At 47.9% G+C, this 16517-nt stretch overlaps 3 protein-coding genes across 5 annotated transcripts in view; 2 read left to right on the top strand and 1 right to left on the bottom strand.

The window, feature by feature from the left end:
- The window catches only part of LOC137846721 (uncharacterized), a 50396-nt gene extending 42955 nt beyond the window's left edge, over window positions 1-7441 (top strand). The window contains exon 2 of the mRNA XM_068664838.1: window positions 6954-7441. The gene's annotated coding sequence lies outside the window, so the exon portion shown is untranslated. The remainder of the gene's footprint in view (window positions 1-6953) is intronic.
- Window positions 1-16517, top strand: part of DYM (dymeclin) — a 432971-nt gene that overhangs the window by 361487 nt on the left and 54967 nt on the right. The gene's annotated exons all lie outside the window — the stretch shown is intronic.
- Window positions 1-16517, bottom strand: part of LOC137846698 (rapamycin-insensitive companion of mTOR-like) — a 223762-nt gene that overhangs the window by 160089 nt on the left and 47156 nt on the right. The window lies entirely within an intron of this gene.

Raw genomic sequence — 16517 nt, 5'->3', positions numbered from 1 at the left:
CCCTGCAGCAGCCCATACAGCGCTGTGCTCTGCACTCGTAGCTAGAACAGCACTGGTTTCACAACAGTGTGGTGTCTACTGCTGAGCAACACTAGCACAGCATCAGGACTCCCTCTAACCCCTCCCCCCAGAACCAGAAGGCTGGGGGTGGGCAAGAGGTGAGGAAGGAACATCACCAGGGCAGCTGACCTAAACCAATCAAAGGGATATTCCATGCCATATGGTGTCACACTCAGCAATAAAAGGTGGAAAAAGGAAGGAGAGGGGAGGGGTGGACTCTCGTTGTGGAAACGTCTGTCCTCCCAAACAATGGCTACGTGCGTTGAGGCCCTGCTTCAAGGACATGGTCAAGCATCGCTCGTGGGTGGGAAGTAGAGAGTAATTTCTTTCCTCTGCACTTTGTCAGAAACAAAGTTGTGTTTTTGCAATAGAAGGTGTTTTTGCAGTGAAAAATTCCACTAACCTTGCATATTCAAAAGTGATTGTGCAGCACAGCAGTGGGGAGTATGTTAAGCAGATAAGGGGAAGGTCCCACTGTCCCGAAATAAGGAGGATAGCTAAGAAAAACAGGATGAGCAGTACAAAATCAGTAAAATCAAAAATCACAGGCCCTCTAGTCACGAGAGAAGAAGGAAAAAAAGGAAAAGAAGAAATTAACGCTTCATCAAATAAAATTGGACATATATGATATAGAAGTGTGTGAACCTGTAGTACTCAGCCAATGAGGAAACAGGGGAGAAATCAGGTGTCAGGTAATAGGGAATATAGGGTTATGATAAACTTTTTCTGTGCACTCCTGCTTGCAGGACGCCCACCACTGCAATCACAAATAAAATAGCTTCACAGAAGATCCTGTCTGAAGAAAATTGAGATTTTTCTCACAATTTCCACACGGCTTTTGCCTTTTTTTTTGTTTTGTTTTGGTTTTTTGTTTTGATTTGTTTTGTTTATTTGTTTTCCCTTTTCCCCTTTTCCTTTTAGCTAAATTATTTAATTAATAATAATTTTCCCTTAATAATTATTTTTTCCTTTGATTAATTATCTTTATCCCAACCTGTGAGTAGCTTCTTTCCTTTTCTTCTTCCCCTCCTCAGAAGAGGAGGGGGAGCGAGAGAGCGGTTATGGTGGAGTTCAGCTGCCTAGCAAGGTAAAACCACCACATAGAGCACTGGAACAGGTTACCCAGAGAGGTTGTGGAGTCCCCATCTTTGGAGATATTCAAAACCCACCCAGATGCAATCCTGTGCGACCTTCGCTAGGTGACCCTGCTTGGTAGGGGGGTTGGACCAGATGATCTCCTGATCTGAGGGTACACTCAAGCCCCTCATCCAGACTGCTGATAGATATTGAAGAGAACTGGCCCCAATACTGAGCCCTAGGGGACACCACTAGTGACCGGCCTCCAACTGGATTTAACTCCACCATGACTCTTTGGGCCCAGCCACGCATACAGTTTTTAACCCAGCAAAGCGTACACCCACACAAGCCTTGAGCAGCCAGCTTCTCCAGGAGAGTGCTCTGGGAAACAGTGTCAAAAGCCTTACCGAAGTCTAGGTAGACCACATCCACAACCTCTCCCTCATCCACTGAACCCGTCACCTTGTCGCAGAAGGAGATCAGGTTCGTCAAGCAGGACCTGCTTTTCATAAACCCATGCTGACTGGGCCTGATCGCCTGGTTGTCCTCTAAGTGCCGCGTGATGGCACTCAGGATGATCTGCTCCATGAGCTTCCCCAGCACCGAAGTCAGACCGACAGGCCTGTAGCTCCCTGGGTCCTCCTTCCGGCCTTTCTTGTACATGGGCGTCATATTTGCTAGCCACCAGTCAACTGGGACCTCCCCCGAAAGCCAGGATTGCTGATAAATAATGGAAATTGACTTGGTGAGCGCTTCCGCCAACTCCCTCAGTACCCTCGGGTGGATCCCATCTGGCCCCATAGATCTGCATACGTCTAAGTAGTGCAGCAGGTCACCAATTGTTTCCTTCTGGATTACAAGGGCTTCATTCTGCTCCCCGTCCCTATCTACCAGCTCAGGGGGCTGGGTATATGAAGAACAACTGATCCAACTACTCAAGACTGAGGCAAAGAAGGCATTAAGTACCTCAGCCTTTTCCTCATCTCTTGTCACTGTTTCCTCCCCACATCCAGCACAGGATGGAGATTCTCTTTAGTCCTCCTTTTGTTCTTCATGTATTTATAAAAACATTTTTTATTGTCTTTAACAGCAGTAGCCAGGTTGAGCTCCAGTTGGGCTTTGGCCCTTCTAATTTTCTCCCTGCACAGCCTCACAACACCTTTGTAGTCCTCCCGAGTGGCCAGCCCCTTCTTCCAAAGTTCATAAACTTTTCCTTCCTGAGCTCTAACCAAAGCTCCCTGTTCAGCCAGGCTGGTCTTCTTCCCTGCCAGCTCATCTTTTGGCACATGGAGACTGCCTGCTCCTGTGCCTTTAGGATTTCCTTCTTGGAAGGACTCCTTTGCCCTTCAGGACTGCCCCCCAAGGGACTCTGGCAACCAGTCTCCTTTAACAGACTAAAGACTGTCCTCCAGAAGTCCAGGGTAGCAGTTCTACTACCCCCCCACACACACACTTTTCCAAGAATCGAAAACTCTATTAATTCAGAATATGCCCAAGATGACCTCTAACCTTCACATTGTCCACAAGTCCTTCTCTGTTCACAAGCAAAAGGTCCAGCAGGGCACCTTCCCTAGTTGGCTCACTCACCAGCTGTGTCAGGATGATATATTCCACACACCCCAGAAGCCTCCTAGACTGCTTCTTCTCTCCTGCATTGTATTTCCAGCAGACATCTGGTAAGGTGAAGTCCCCCACGAGAACAAAGGCTAGCGGTTGTGAGACTTCTTCCAGCTGCTTATAGAACGTTTCATCTGCCTCTTCATCCTGGTTGGGTGGTCTATAACAGACGCCGACCAGGACATTTGCCTCACTGGCCTTCCCCCTGATTCTTATCCATAATCACTCAACCTTGTTGTCACCATTATTAAGGTCGAGACAATCAAAATACTAACATACAGGGCTACCCCACTGCCTCTCCTTCCTAGCCTATCCCTTCTGAAAGGGGATGCTTTAGATGCTTGTCATGGTTTCAGCTAGGATAGTGTTAATTTTCCTCCTAGTAGATGGTAGGGTGCTGTGTTTGGGATTTAGGATGAGAAGAGTGTTGATACCATGCTGATATTTTAATTGTTGCAGAGCAGTGCTTACACTAAGACAAGGACTTTTCAGCTTCTCGCCCTGCCCTGCCAGCGGGCAGGCTGGGGGTGCAGCAGGAGCTGGGAGGGGACAGACCCAGGACAGCTGACCCAAACTGGCCAAAGGGGTATTCCATACCATCTGACGTCATGCTGAACAATTAATATGGGGGGGCTGGCCGGGGTGGGGGGACCGGCTGCTCGAGGATAGGCTGGGCATCAGTCAGCGGGTGGTGAGCAATTGCACTGTGCATCACTTGTTTCGTACACATCATTATTAGTAGTAGTATTATCATTATTATTTTCCTTTCTTTCCTACCCTAATAAACTGTCTATATCTCTACCCACAGGCTTCATTTTCCTGATTCTCTTCCCCATCCCAGAGAGGGAGGGGGAGCGAACGGCTGTGTGGTGCTTACCTGCTGGCCAGGTTAAACCACAACATTATAGTAGCATACAAGGTACCACCCTGCATAAGTTTCCTCAAATACCAATCCTGAAAATAATTTTCAAGTTAGGACTACATAAGTTACCAAGATTTCAAGGTTTAAAGAAAAAATTAAGTATCTTGTCTGTTGTCAGAATGAACCTTGCCGAGGCGATCGGCCCCGGGGCAGACCCGTTCTGCAGCGGAGCGGGGGATCGGGACAGGCAGGGCTTTTTTTTCCGGCATCGAGCCCACTTGAGGGAGCCGCCAGGACACGGCAGTCCTTGCGAGGGAGGCTGGCGAGGCGTAGGCGGAGCCAGCTGCGCCCCCTCCCTGGCCGTTCAAAAGCTGCCTCTAGGGAGCGCAAGCGACCAGGAGCGCGGTGAACAGGGTGGGCAAACAGGGCATGCGGCATCAGAAGGGAGTGGCGCGGCAGTTCGCACAGGCAGGGCGAGCAGGGAGGGCAGAGCGTTCCCCCCTGCCCATACGAACAACTCCTCTAAGGGCGGTCTACCGCTAGCTAGGCTGCAATGGTCTCCACCAGGCACAGTGCTCTCTCTAGAAAGTCTGTACACACCCAGACCGACTGTCCGCTCAAAAATGCAGCAGTTCAGGTCTCTGGATGCAGGGAGTGTCTGAGCCTTTTGCTGCCATCTGTGGGAGGCAGAGAGACTGTGTGTGTGAGGTGCAAGCAGGTGGATGACCTGGTCCGCCTGGTGGCAGAACTCAAGGAGGAGGTGGAGAGGTTGAGGGCTATCAGGGAGTGTGAGCGGGAGATAGACTGGTGGAGCTACTCCCTGCAGGGCCTGAAGGAGAGCTATGGGGGTGAGACACCCCAAATGGGGGTGGACCCCCTCTCCTGTCGCTGTCGGGCAGAGGGAGGGGACCTAGGAGCTGAGGAGGAATGGAGACAGGTCTCTGCTTGACATCGCAGGCGATGCCCCCCCTATCGACCCCACCTTCCCAGGTGCCCTTACACAACAGATTTGAGGCCCTGGAGCTTGAGACCGGTAGGTGAGTATGAGGTAGAAAGTGTACCCAGGAGGATGCCTAGGGCGAGGAAGTCAACTCCATGCCTTAGGACTGCCTCCACCAAGAAAGAAAGGAGGGTGATTGTTGTAGGCGAATCCCTTCTCAGGGGAACAGAGGGCCCTATTTGTCGGCCTGACCCTACCCGTAGGGAAGTCTGCTGCCTCCCTGGGGCCAGGGTCAGGGACATTGCCAGAAAGCTTCCCAACCTGGTTCGCCCCTCTGACTATTATCCTCTTTTGATAGTCCAGGCTGGCAGTGATGACACTGAAGAGAGAAGCCTGAAGGCTATTAAATGGGACTTTAGGGGACTGGCACGGTTAGTGGATGGAGCGGGAGTACAGGTGGTGTTTCTGTCTATCCCTACGGTGGCAGGGAGGGGTACAGAGAGGACACGGAAAGCCCACCTGATAAACACGTGGCTCAGAGGCTGGTGCCAACACAGACATTTTGTGGTGTTTTTTTTTGACAGTGGGGCACTTTACTCGGCACCCGGCCTGATGGCCGCAGACGGGTCCCTATCTCTAAGGGGAAAACAGATCCTAGCCCAGGAGCTGGCAGGGCTCATTGAGAGGGCTTTAAACTAGGTAAGAAGGGGGATGGGGCTGAAACAAGGCTTGTTGGAGCTGTGCCAGGGGGAACAATGGCAAGGCCGGGGGAGAAGGCAATGGCCCAACTGAAGTGCATCTACACCAATGCACGCAGCATGGGTAACAAACAGGAGGAGCTGGAAGCCATCGTGCAGCAGGCAGGCTATGACTTGGTTGACATCACGGAAACGTGGTGGGACCACTCTCATGACTGGAGTGCTGCAATGCTTGGCTATAAGCTCTTCAGAAGGGACAGGCAGCACGGAAGGGTTGGTGGTGTGGCTCTCTATATTAGAGAGTGTTTTGATGTTGTGGAACTCAAGGCTGGGAATGACAAGGTCGAGTCCCTATGGGTTAGGATCGGCCAGAAGGCCAACAAGGCAAGCACGTATTGGACTTCCGGTGGGCCGACTTTGAGCTGTTCAGTACAGTGGTTGTCAGAGTCCCTTGGGAGGCGGTTCTGAAGGGCAGGAGTCCAGGAAGGCTGGGCGCTCTTCAAGAGGGAAATCTTAATGGCGCAGGAACAGTCTGTCCCCACGTGCCCAAAGACGAGCCGGCATGGAAGAAGACCGGCCTGGCTGAACAGAGAATTGTGACTTGAGCTTAGGAGAATAAAGAGGGTTTATAATCTTTGGAAAAGAGAGCGGGCCACTCAGGAAAGCTATAAGGATGTTGCGAGGCTGTGCAGGGACAAAATTAGAAAGGCCAAAGCTCATCTGGAGCTCAAACTGGCTACTGCCGTCAAAGACGACAAAAAACGTTTTTACAAATACAGCAACACATAACGGAGGACTAAGGAAAATCTCCATCCTTTACTGGATGCGGGGGGAAACTTAGTTACAAGAGATGAGGAAAAGGCAGAGGTGCTTAATGCCTTCTTTGCCTCGGTCTTTAGCGGCAAAACCAGTTGTTCTCTGGATACCCAGTACCCTGAACTGGTGGAAGGGGATGGGGAGCAGAATGTGGCCCTTACTATCCATGAGGAAATGGTTGGCGACAAGCTATGGCACTTGGATGTATGCAAGTCGATGGGGCCAGATGGGATCCACCTGAGAATGCTGAGAGAACTGGCGGAGGAGCTGGCCAAGCTGCTTACCATCATTTATCAACAGTCCTGGCTATCGGGGGAGGTCCCAGTTGACTGGCGGCTAGCAAACGTGACGCCCATCTACAAGAAGGGTTAGAGGGTAGACCCGGGGAACTATAGGCCCGTCAGTTTGAACTCAGTGCCAGGGAAGCACATGGACCAGATTGTCTTGAGTCTCATCATGCAGCACTTACAGGGCAAGCAGGCGATCAGGCCCAGTCAGCATGGGTTTATGAAAGGCAGGTCCTGCTTGACGAACCTGATCTCCTTCTATGACAAAGTGGCGCACATAGTGGATGAGAGAGAGGCTGTGGATGTGGTCTACCTTGACTTCAGCAAGGCTTTTAACACTGTTTCCCACAGCATTCTCCTCAAGAAACTGGCTGCTCATGGCTTGGACTGGCGTACGTTTCGTTGGGTTAAAAACTGGCTGGATAGCCAGGCCCAAAGAGTTGTGGTGAATGGAGTCAAATCCAGTTGGAGGCCGGTCACTAGTGGAGTCCCCCAGGGCTCGGTACTGGGGCCAGTCCTCTTTAATATCTTTATCGATGATCTGGATGAGGGGATCGAGTGCACCCTCAGTAAGTTTGCAGATGACACCAAGTTAGGTGTGTGTGTGTCGATCTGCTTGAGAGTAGGAAGGCTCTGCAGGAGGATCTGGGTAGGCTGGACCGATGGGCTGAGGTCAACTGCATGAAGTTCAACAAGGCCAAGTGCCGGGTCCTGCACCTGGGGTGCAATAACCCCAAGTAGAGCTACAGGCTGGGAGATGAGTGGTTGGAAAGCTGCCATGCAGAGAAGGACCTGGGAGTATTGGTGGATAGTCGGCTGAATATGAGCCAGCAGTGTGCTCAGGTGGCCAAGAAGGCCAACAGCATCCTGACTTGTATAAGAAGCAGCATGGCCAGCAGGGCTAGGGAGGTGATCGTCCCCCTGTACTCGGCTCTGGTGAGGCCGCACCTCGAGTACTGTGTTCAGTTTTGGGCCCCTCACTACAAGAAGGACATGGAGGTGCTCAAGCGAGTCCAGAGAACAAGTCTTATGAGGAGCAGCTGAGGGAGCTGGGTTTGTTCAGCCTGGAGAAAAGGAGGCTCACGGGCGACCTTATCGCTCTCTACAGGTACCTTAAAGGAGGCTGTAGCGAGGTGGGGGTTGGTCTATTTTCCCACGTGCCTGGTGACAGGACGAGGGGGAAGGGGCTAACGTTGCGCCAGGGGTGTTTTAGGTTGGATATTAGGAAGAACTTCTTTACTGAGACAATTGTGAGGCATTGGAATGGGCTTCCCAGGGAAGTGGTGGAGTCACCATCCCTGGAGGTCTTTAAAAGACGTTTAGATGTAGAGCTTAGTGATATGGTTTAGTGGAGGACTTGTTAGTGTTAGGTCAGAGGTTGGACTCGATGATCTTGAGGTCTCTTCCAACCTAGACAATTCTGTGATTCTGTGAACATTTGCTTTAGTCCTCAAGTATCAGGAAGACACAATATTAATAACAAGAACCTTAGCAATCATTGTTGGTATATACGGCCTTACATATTTATTGTAGAAAGATGGAATTATGTATTTTTCATGGGGGAAAAGTACTAGATAGAACATTAACTACTGCACACTTTAACGATTAAAACCAAGCTGAAATTACACTCTCCTGATAAAATTCCTGTCATTACCACTTTATTGTAGAATAAAGTATTGTTTTACTACACATGTTTTACTACACATTTAAACCATAGTGAGAGAGGTAGTTAGGAGAATCATCTCAAGTAGAGATAGAGCGCTGATGGCATTAAACTAGGATGATACTTAGTGTCTTTGCTAACTATGGTGCATTGTGCAACTTAACTAAAGCAAGAAGTCTTGGGCCCCTTACCAAGGTCAGTCTCCTAATAAGAGTGTGAGCCTATCTTAAGAAACTGGTAGAAACTGGTCCCGCAAATGAACAAGAGCCAAGGGGCAACTGACTCTGCACAAAGACAAGAGGTCAACTGGTGGTGACGAGGAAGAGTCATCAGCCTTCATCCCCACGACCCCTGACAACCACCACCAGGAGACACTGCGCAAGCACAGATGGGAGGAGTTTATGGAAATGACTCATTGGAATTAATTTTAATATGAAGCAGGGACAGGTTATGAATATGTATAGGCATATTGGGAAACTTCATGCATATGTAACTCTTTGCTGCATATAACCATGGCAAGTTGCCGCGTCAGGTGCACACGACTTCGGTGGGACTACCCCCCACGCTGCCCAGCGCTGAATAAACATACCTACTTTACAATCTTACTGATTGTGGAGTCCGTTTTCTGCAAGTCAATAGAAGAACTTGTTCTAACACACACACACATAAGTTTACATATTAAGAAAAAAATAAAATGTAGGGAAAAATGCAAACTGAGCCATAAACTGCTGGAGGCTGGGGATACACGCTTATCCTGTTGATCTACTCTCTTCTGTGCATCAATTATCAGCTGCTGTCAAAGGCAGGATACAAGGCTGGGGTGACCCAGTAGAATTGCTCTTACATTCAAAAGTAGATAAAAAGTTGGAGGACAAGCCTTTCCCAGATCTGTAACGTTGGTTATGTTACAGGTATCAAATCAGAAATCAAATTAGTACTTTCCAGAACACCAAATATAAATTTGAATGGGCGATAAGTTTACTGTAACAGATCAGAAAACTATCTTTGATTCCTTCCACTCATTTTCTTCTTTCTTGCCAACAATTCTAAACAGAAAGTTCAGGCCAGTCACAATTTCTACTTGCTTTAAACAAATCATATACGTTGATAATTTCACATCATGCAACTACCGTTTGCTTTGTGTATCAGGGAAACCTCCTTTCAAAAACTACTCAAAAAAAATAACATCCGATCCTGCATTTCTTTGAATATTATCAAACCGACAAGCAAGTTAATACTATTATCACTGATATTAGAAAAACATTTCTGAAAGGGAAGAATGTGGCGTAAGGACCACACGGAGGCCAGGGTTCTTTAAGGATCCATAACTTCTACTTCTTTATTGAGGGCATAGCTTCCACTCCCTATTGAGGACAGGTTCCCTTCTTATACCATTCACTCTACAGCAGTACTTTTCCACTAACTATTAATTGGTCAACAACTTTGCCCAGCAACAGCAAATACCCAGCAACTTCCATGTCTTAACGGCTGGAGAACAAGCAGTCCCAGACAGCAAGGCGTCTCCTGAATCACCCTTCTTTGTTCCTTCTAAACTCTTTACATTCCTCAGGGCCTCATCCTTAAGAGTCCGATGTTATCACCAGCCTTGTCGACCCCCATGGCCACACTCCCACAGAAGAATATGATCATATCTAAGAACATTTTCCCAATAAGCATTTTGATTATTCCCTGCATCATTTTCATTTATTCAAGAACCCAAAACCATAAATGCTATCCAGCTAAATTGGCCTTACTGAAAAACTGCAAGCTGTCAGTAATTAGCCACTGTCCCTAGAAAATCCTGTTACATAGTCTGTCACGTAAGAAGCAATAGCCTAGCTCCATTAGCAGATGTAGGATCATCAAGCCTGCTGATGAAGACATGAATGGCAATTTGGCAAATCGGGAAAAGAGCAAAGTAATAACATATTCAAATCCAAATATTAATAAAGGTGCACACAACTGCAAATGGCAGGTAATTCACAAACAGTACTAACAACAGCAAGAAACCTTTATGCTATGGTGGCCCAGCCCCAGAACTACGACACCATTGGCATAAGCGAAACCTGGTGGGAAGAGGCCTGTGACTGGTGTGTTGTGATGGACATTTACAGGCTCCTCAGAAGGGAAACACAGGGAAAAATCACACAGCTGAAACAAACAGATCCAGGAGACTCCTAAAACACGTTGATGATTATTTCCTTCACAAGAAAAAGGAAGCAAAAAAACAGCTTGCTCTGCATGATTTGCTCTAACAAAAGCATATTCTCTTCTGTGCATCAATTATCAGCTGCTGTCAAAGGCAGGATACAAGGCTGGGGTGACCCAGTAGAATTGCTCTTACATTCAAAAGCAGATAAAAAGTTGGAGGACAAGCCTTTCCCAGGTATTGATCTCCTGGCTCTTTCTGTTTCTGCTGTCATCATTCTCTGTAACTGGAGGGTTAGAGGAAAACACCACCTGTGCTCCTGATCCCTTAACCAGTTGTTAGCTTGAGACAATCAAAATACACTCTAACATACGGGGCTACCCCACTGCCTCTCCTTCCTAGACTATCCCATCTGGAAGGGGATGCTTTTGATGATTTATAGTAGCATACAAGCTACTGCCCTGCATAAGTTTCCTCAAATATCAATCCTGAAAATAATTTTCAAGTGTCCTAGTTTCAGCTAGGATAGAGTTAATTTTTTTCCTAGTAGCTGGTAGTGTGCAGTGTTTTGGATTTAGGATGAGAAGAATGTTGATAAAACACTGATGTTTTAATTGTTGCAGAGCAGTGCTTACACTAAGCCATGGACTTTTCAGCTTCTCACACTGTCCTCGCAGTGAGCAGACTATCTCAGGAGAGGATAGTTTAAGGACCCAAAAGTGTACCGATGGGCTTTTAGAATAGCTGCCTTAGAGACAGAGGACATTAAGCAAAATTGTCTACCTTGCCCGGTCTCTCGGAGGACCCTTCTGTTGTGAGGTTGCTGAGGGTCGAAGAACAGCAGGTACCAATCACTACCACAACTGTGCACTGGCAGCAATATTGCACCAACCAACACTCCCTGATTCCCATCCATAAGCTAATTCATCAACTGGAAAACCAAGAAGTGATCAGCAAGACTCACTCAAGCTTTAATAGTCCCTTACGGCCAAGGCAAAAGTCTAATGGAGCGTGGAGACTTAAGAGTAGACTATCGGGCCTGAACGAAGTCACGCCACCACTGAGTGCTGCAGTGCCGGACATGCTAGAACTTCAATATAAACTGGAGTCAAAGGCAGCCAAGTGGTGTGCCACAACTGATACTGCTAAAGTGTTTTTCTTGATTACTTTGGCATCAGCATGAAAGACACAGTGTGCTTTCACCTGGAGGGGCATCCGGTACGCCTGGGACTGCCCCAGGGGTGGAAACACAGCCCTACCTTTTGCCATGGGCTGATCCAGTCTGCGCTGGAACAAGGGAACGCTCCTGAACACCTGCAGTACATCGATGACATCATTGTGTGGGGTGACACAGCAGAGGAAGTTTTTGAGAAAGGGAAGAAAATAGTCCAAATCCTTCTGAAGGCCGGTTTTGCCATAAAACAAAATAAAGTCAAAGGACCTGCATGAGAGATCCAGTTTTTAGGAATAAAATGGCAAGATGGACGTCATCAAATCCCAATGGATGTGATCAACAAAATAACTGCTGTCTCCACCAACTAGTAAAAAAGAAACACAGACTTTCCTAGGTGTTGTGGGGTTTTGGAGAATGCACATTCCAAATTACAGTCTGATTGTAAACCCGCTCTACCAAGTAACCCGTAAGAAGAATGAGTTTGAATTGGGCCCTGAGCAACGACAAGCCTTTGAACAAATCAAGCAGGAAATAGTTCATGCAGTAGCCCTTGGGCCAGTTCGAACAGGACCAGATGTAAAGAATGTGCTTTACACCGCAGCCGGGGAGAATGACCCAACTTGTAGCTTCTGGCAGAAAGAACCTTGGGAAACTCGAGGTCGACTCCTAGGGTTTTGGAGCTGGGGATACAGAGGATCTGAGGCCCGCTACACTCCAACCAAAAAAGAGATATTGGCAGCATATGAAGGAGTTCGATCTGCTTCAGAAGTGATCGGTACTGCACCACAGCTTCTCCTAGCACCCTGACTGCTGGTACTAGGCTGGGTGTTCAAAGGAAGGGTCCCCTCTACACATCATGCAACTGATGCTACATGGAGCAAGTGGGTTGCACTGATTACTCAGCGGGCTCGAATAGGAAACCCCAGTCGCCCAGGAATCTTAGAATGATCATGGACTGTCAAGATGGCAGGGATTTCAGAATATCACCAGAGGAGGAGGTGACGTATGCTGAAGAAGCCCAGCTGTACCAGAAAATGAGAAGCAATATGCCCTGTTCACTGATGGGTCCTGTCGTATTGTGGGAAAGCATTGGAGGTGGAAGGCTGCTGTATGGAGTCCTACACGACAAGTTGCAGAAGATGCTGAAGGAGTGTCGTGGTTCCGCTCGAGTGGGCAACCGAGCTCCACCACAGCCGCTCTCTCACTCCCCCTCCTCAAAGAGGAATGGGGAGAAAATACGATGAAAGGGGCTCAAAGGTTGAGATAAGGACAAGAAGATCACGCAGTAATTATCGTAACAGGCAAAACAGACTCAGCATAAGAAGATAGTAAGATGTATTGCTTATTACTAACAAGCTAGAGAAGTGAGAAACAAAGGAAAGAAACCAAAAGCACCTTCCCCCTCCCCATCCACCCTCTTCCACCTCCTCCTCCCGAGTGGCGCAGGGGAACGGGGGAATGGGGGTTATGGTCAGTCTACAGCACTTCTCTGCCGCTCCTTCTCGGTCACTCTCGTCCCCTGTGCTGTGGGGTCCCACCCACGGGATGCAGTCCTTGATGAACTGATCCGGCGTGGGCTTCCCACAGGCTCTTCCAGAACTGGTCCAGATATGGGTCCATACCATGGGGTCCATCTCTCAGGAGCAAACTGCTCCAACCTGGGTCCCCCACGGGCAGCAGCTCCTGCCAGGTCACCTGCTCCTGCATGGTCTCCTCTCCACGGGCTACAGGTCCGGCCCGAAATCTGCTCTGGCAGGGGTCTTCCACAGGCCGCAGCCTCCGTCAGTGCAGGGCCACCTGCTCCATCGTGGTCTACAGCGTGGAACCCTGCTCCACCGTGGTACTCCATGGGCTGCAGGGGGACATCCTGCTTCACCATGGTCCTCACCACAGGCCACAGGGGACTTCTGCTCTGGCGCCTGGAGCACCTCTCCCCCTCCTCCTTCACTGACCTTGGCACCTGCAAGGCTGTTCCTCACTCCTCTCACTCTCCCAGCTGCTGTGTGGTGCAGCATTTTTTTTCCCTGTCTTAAATATGCTCTCACAGAGGCGCAAAACAACATTGCTTATTGGCTCGGCTCTGGTCAGCAGTGGGGCCCTTACCAAACATGGGGCAGCTTCTCGATCCTTCTCACAGAAACCACCCCTATGGCCCCTTGCTACCAAAACCTTGCCACATAAACACACTACAAGGAGAAGGTGAATCGGGTCAGTTTACAGTAGTAAAAGCCATCCATCTGGCTTTAGATATTGCTGAACGAGAAAAGTGGCCATTTCTCTATCTCTATACTGTACTCACACTATTCATTCTCTATACACCACCAGCCCCACCCCCACCCCCACCCCACCCCCCCATTGGGGTGATTAAAGGAATGGAAGCAGAACTGGCAACACAGAGGGAAACCCATCTGGGCTGCTGCACTGTGGCAAGATATTGCCACCTGCATAGAGAACCTGGTTGTAAAGGTGTGGTGGTTTTACTCAAGTGGGCAGCCGAGTTCCACCACGGCTGCTCTCTGACTCCCCCTCCTCAAAGGGGAAGAAAATATGATGCAAAGGGCTCAAGGGCTGAGATAAGGACGGGGAGATCGCTCAACAAATATCCTGACGGGCAAAACACACTCAGCATAGGGAGATAGTAAGATTTATTGCCTATTACTAACAAGCTAGAGAAGTAAGAAACAAAGGAAAGAAACAAAAATCACCTTCCCCCGATCCTCTCTTTTCCACCTCCTCCCCCCTGTGAGGAATGTTTTAACAATTCGTGTCCATAAAGAACAATTCTGTTTGAATCCTGTCTGCCTCTGGGTCCTGCACTGGCAATTTAATTCTTGAACCACAGATGCAGTGTGTCCCAGTCTCCCCCTCATTCTAGTCAATTTATCACGTCTTCAGAAAACACTCCTTAAATTTATGAACCTGTTTGCTTTTGTTATTCCGGACTTCTATTTCTAACAGTTACAGCCTTTTTTCCTGTCTTCTTCGAGATTAACTTAACACTGCTATAGATGTGTCTGTGAATGGCTGGGGAAGAATGTTTTAATTACTCGTGAAGCGTCAAATAAGAAAGCTGTTTGTGTTTGATGTCTGGGAGTTTCAGAACAACTGATAACAACTAGTGACTGTTATGGGATACTATGAGGATCTTTGGTATCTGGCTAGGAGGCCAAGAGATTAAGAGGAAGGAAAAAGAAGCTGAAGGACGGCTGGGAGACAAGACCTGCAGAAAATGTTCTATAAACTTGGTATGGTGCCGAGTGAGTACAAAGGTGAGAGGAAGACTACGAGCCTTCAGCATGAAAGACCCCTAGAGACCCCCAGAGGAGACTGATGCGCATGCTCCAGTAGGAGGGACTGGACCCCGGAAGCTAATTATAATAACCTGTTTTTTTTTAGAAGTAGTAATGAATATGTATTAGTCTAGGAGCATAAAAATCAGCTACTTGATGTGGCTGGTGTGCGTCCTGGTGGAGCGGAGACTCCCGGTGCACCCAGCGCTGTTTGCTTACCTCTATTCCTTTATATTCTTTTAATAAATCCTATTTTTTATTTAATCCTAATTTGAATCCTGAGCCATTTATAACACCCCTCTTTCTGTTTCTGCTGTCATCATTCTCTGTAACTGGAGGGTTAGAGGAAAACACCACCTGTGCTCCTGATCCCTTAACCAGTTGTCTCAAGGCCCTGAAGTCTCTCCTGATTACCCTTGGACTTCTTGTTGAAACTTCATTGCTGCCTACCTGAAAAATCAATAATGGCTAATAATCTGAGGGACGCACCAGTGAAGGAAGCTTTCTCTTCACATTTCTAACCTGGGCCCCAGGGAGGCAGCAAACTTCCCTATGAAGTGGGTCCAGTCTGTATATTGGGCCTTCTGTTCCCTTCAGAAGGGAGTCTCCAATGACAGCAACTTGTCTGTTTATTTTTTTTTGTTGGGAATGTTTTGATGCAGGGCATAGGCCGACTTGACCTTGGTGACATCTCCAAGCCAGACGAACCATATTCCTCAGTATTGTTTGCTTGCACTTTCAGAGCCTCATACCTATTGTACAAAGGCACCTGGGAAGGTGGGGTAGTCACTGAGGAGATGGGCCTGCTGCGCTGGGCAGGAACTTGTTGCCATTGCCCCTTACCCATTAGGTCACTGTGTGCAGCCAGGTGGAGAGAGGATAGGGAATCCTCCATCTTGTGTATCCCTTCTGCCTGCTGGGCCTGTCTCAGGGAAGTCAGGGAGTGATTCCAGTAGTCTAGCTCCATCTCTGACTCCCTGATACTCCTCAACCTACTCACCTCTTCCTAGAGTTCTGTCACTAAGCAGAGGAGTCCCTCTACTGGAGCGCACCTCTCACAGGTGTGCTCACTACTGGCATCCTGTGCTGGTATAAGAGTAGGGCACACTCTGTAGGTAGCAGCATGTTCATCTGTCCATCGTCCACACACCCCCCTGAGCTCTGTCTGGGAAGCTGCATCAGTTATAGTGGGTGACAAACTCCAAAAGGCTGTGATCTACTGCTGGGTGGATACCATTGTTCCCTGGTCAAGGTAGCCAAGCTTCAGCGCCCTCCCTGCACCCTCTCACACAAACTGATGCACAAACTGCAACACCACACCCTGACTGACATGCCACACCGTTTGCTTGCCCTGTTCACCACACTCCCTAGGGGCTGCCTTTGTACATGTGTTTGTATGTGTGCATATATGCATATAAAAATTGTTTCCCATTTACATATACAGAGGGATCATTGGACTGACCCAAGTAACATCACTAACCAAGATCATTTACCTGTTAGCTATCTTTCTATTACTATTGAGAAGCCTTTTCTGGCATTTTGCTTCTTATGGTGCTATTTTTCTTTACTTGTTTGGTAAGAATAACATTTTTATTTTTCTTATCAATATCTAATTGTGTTTGGATTAGCAGATCTTTCTGCAAGCTTTTTACTATAAAAAGGAACACTAGTATTTGTATAGCCTTTTAAGACTTGCATTTTAAAATATAAAGAACTCTTAAGTGATATCTATTATCATAAAACGCTACAATAGTTTAGATAGAGATCAGATGATAAATTACAGCAAAATATGCATTCACAATAATATACTACTCACAAAAATATACTACTTAAAAAAATGTTTGGCTCTATCACTGAAAGTCAGTTCTATTTAAGAAAACAAAA

Source organism: Anas acuta, chromosome W (assembly GCF_963932015.1).
Source record: "Anas acuta chromosome W, bAnaAcu1.1, whole genome shotgun sequence".
Classification (NCBI taxonomy): Eukaryota; Metazoa; Chordata; class Aves; order Anseriformes; family Anatidae; genus Anas; species Anas acuta.
The sequence above is the reverse complement of the archived record's forward strand: the minus strand, read 5'-3'. Positions and strand labels throughout refer to the sequence as shown.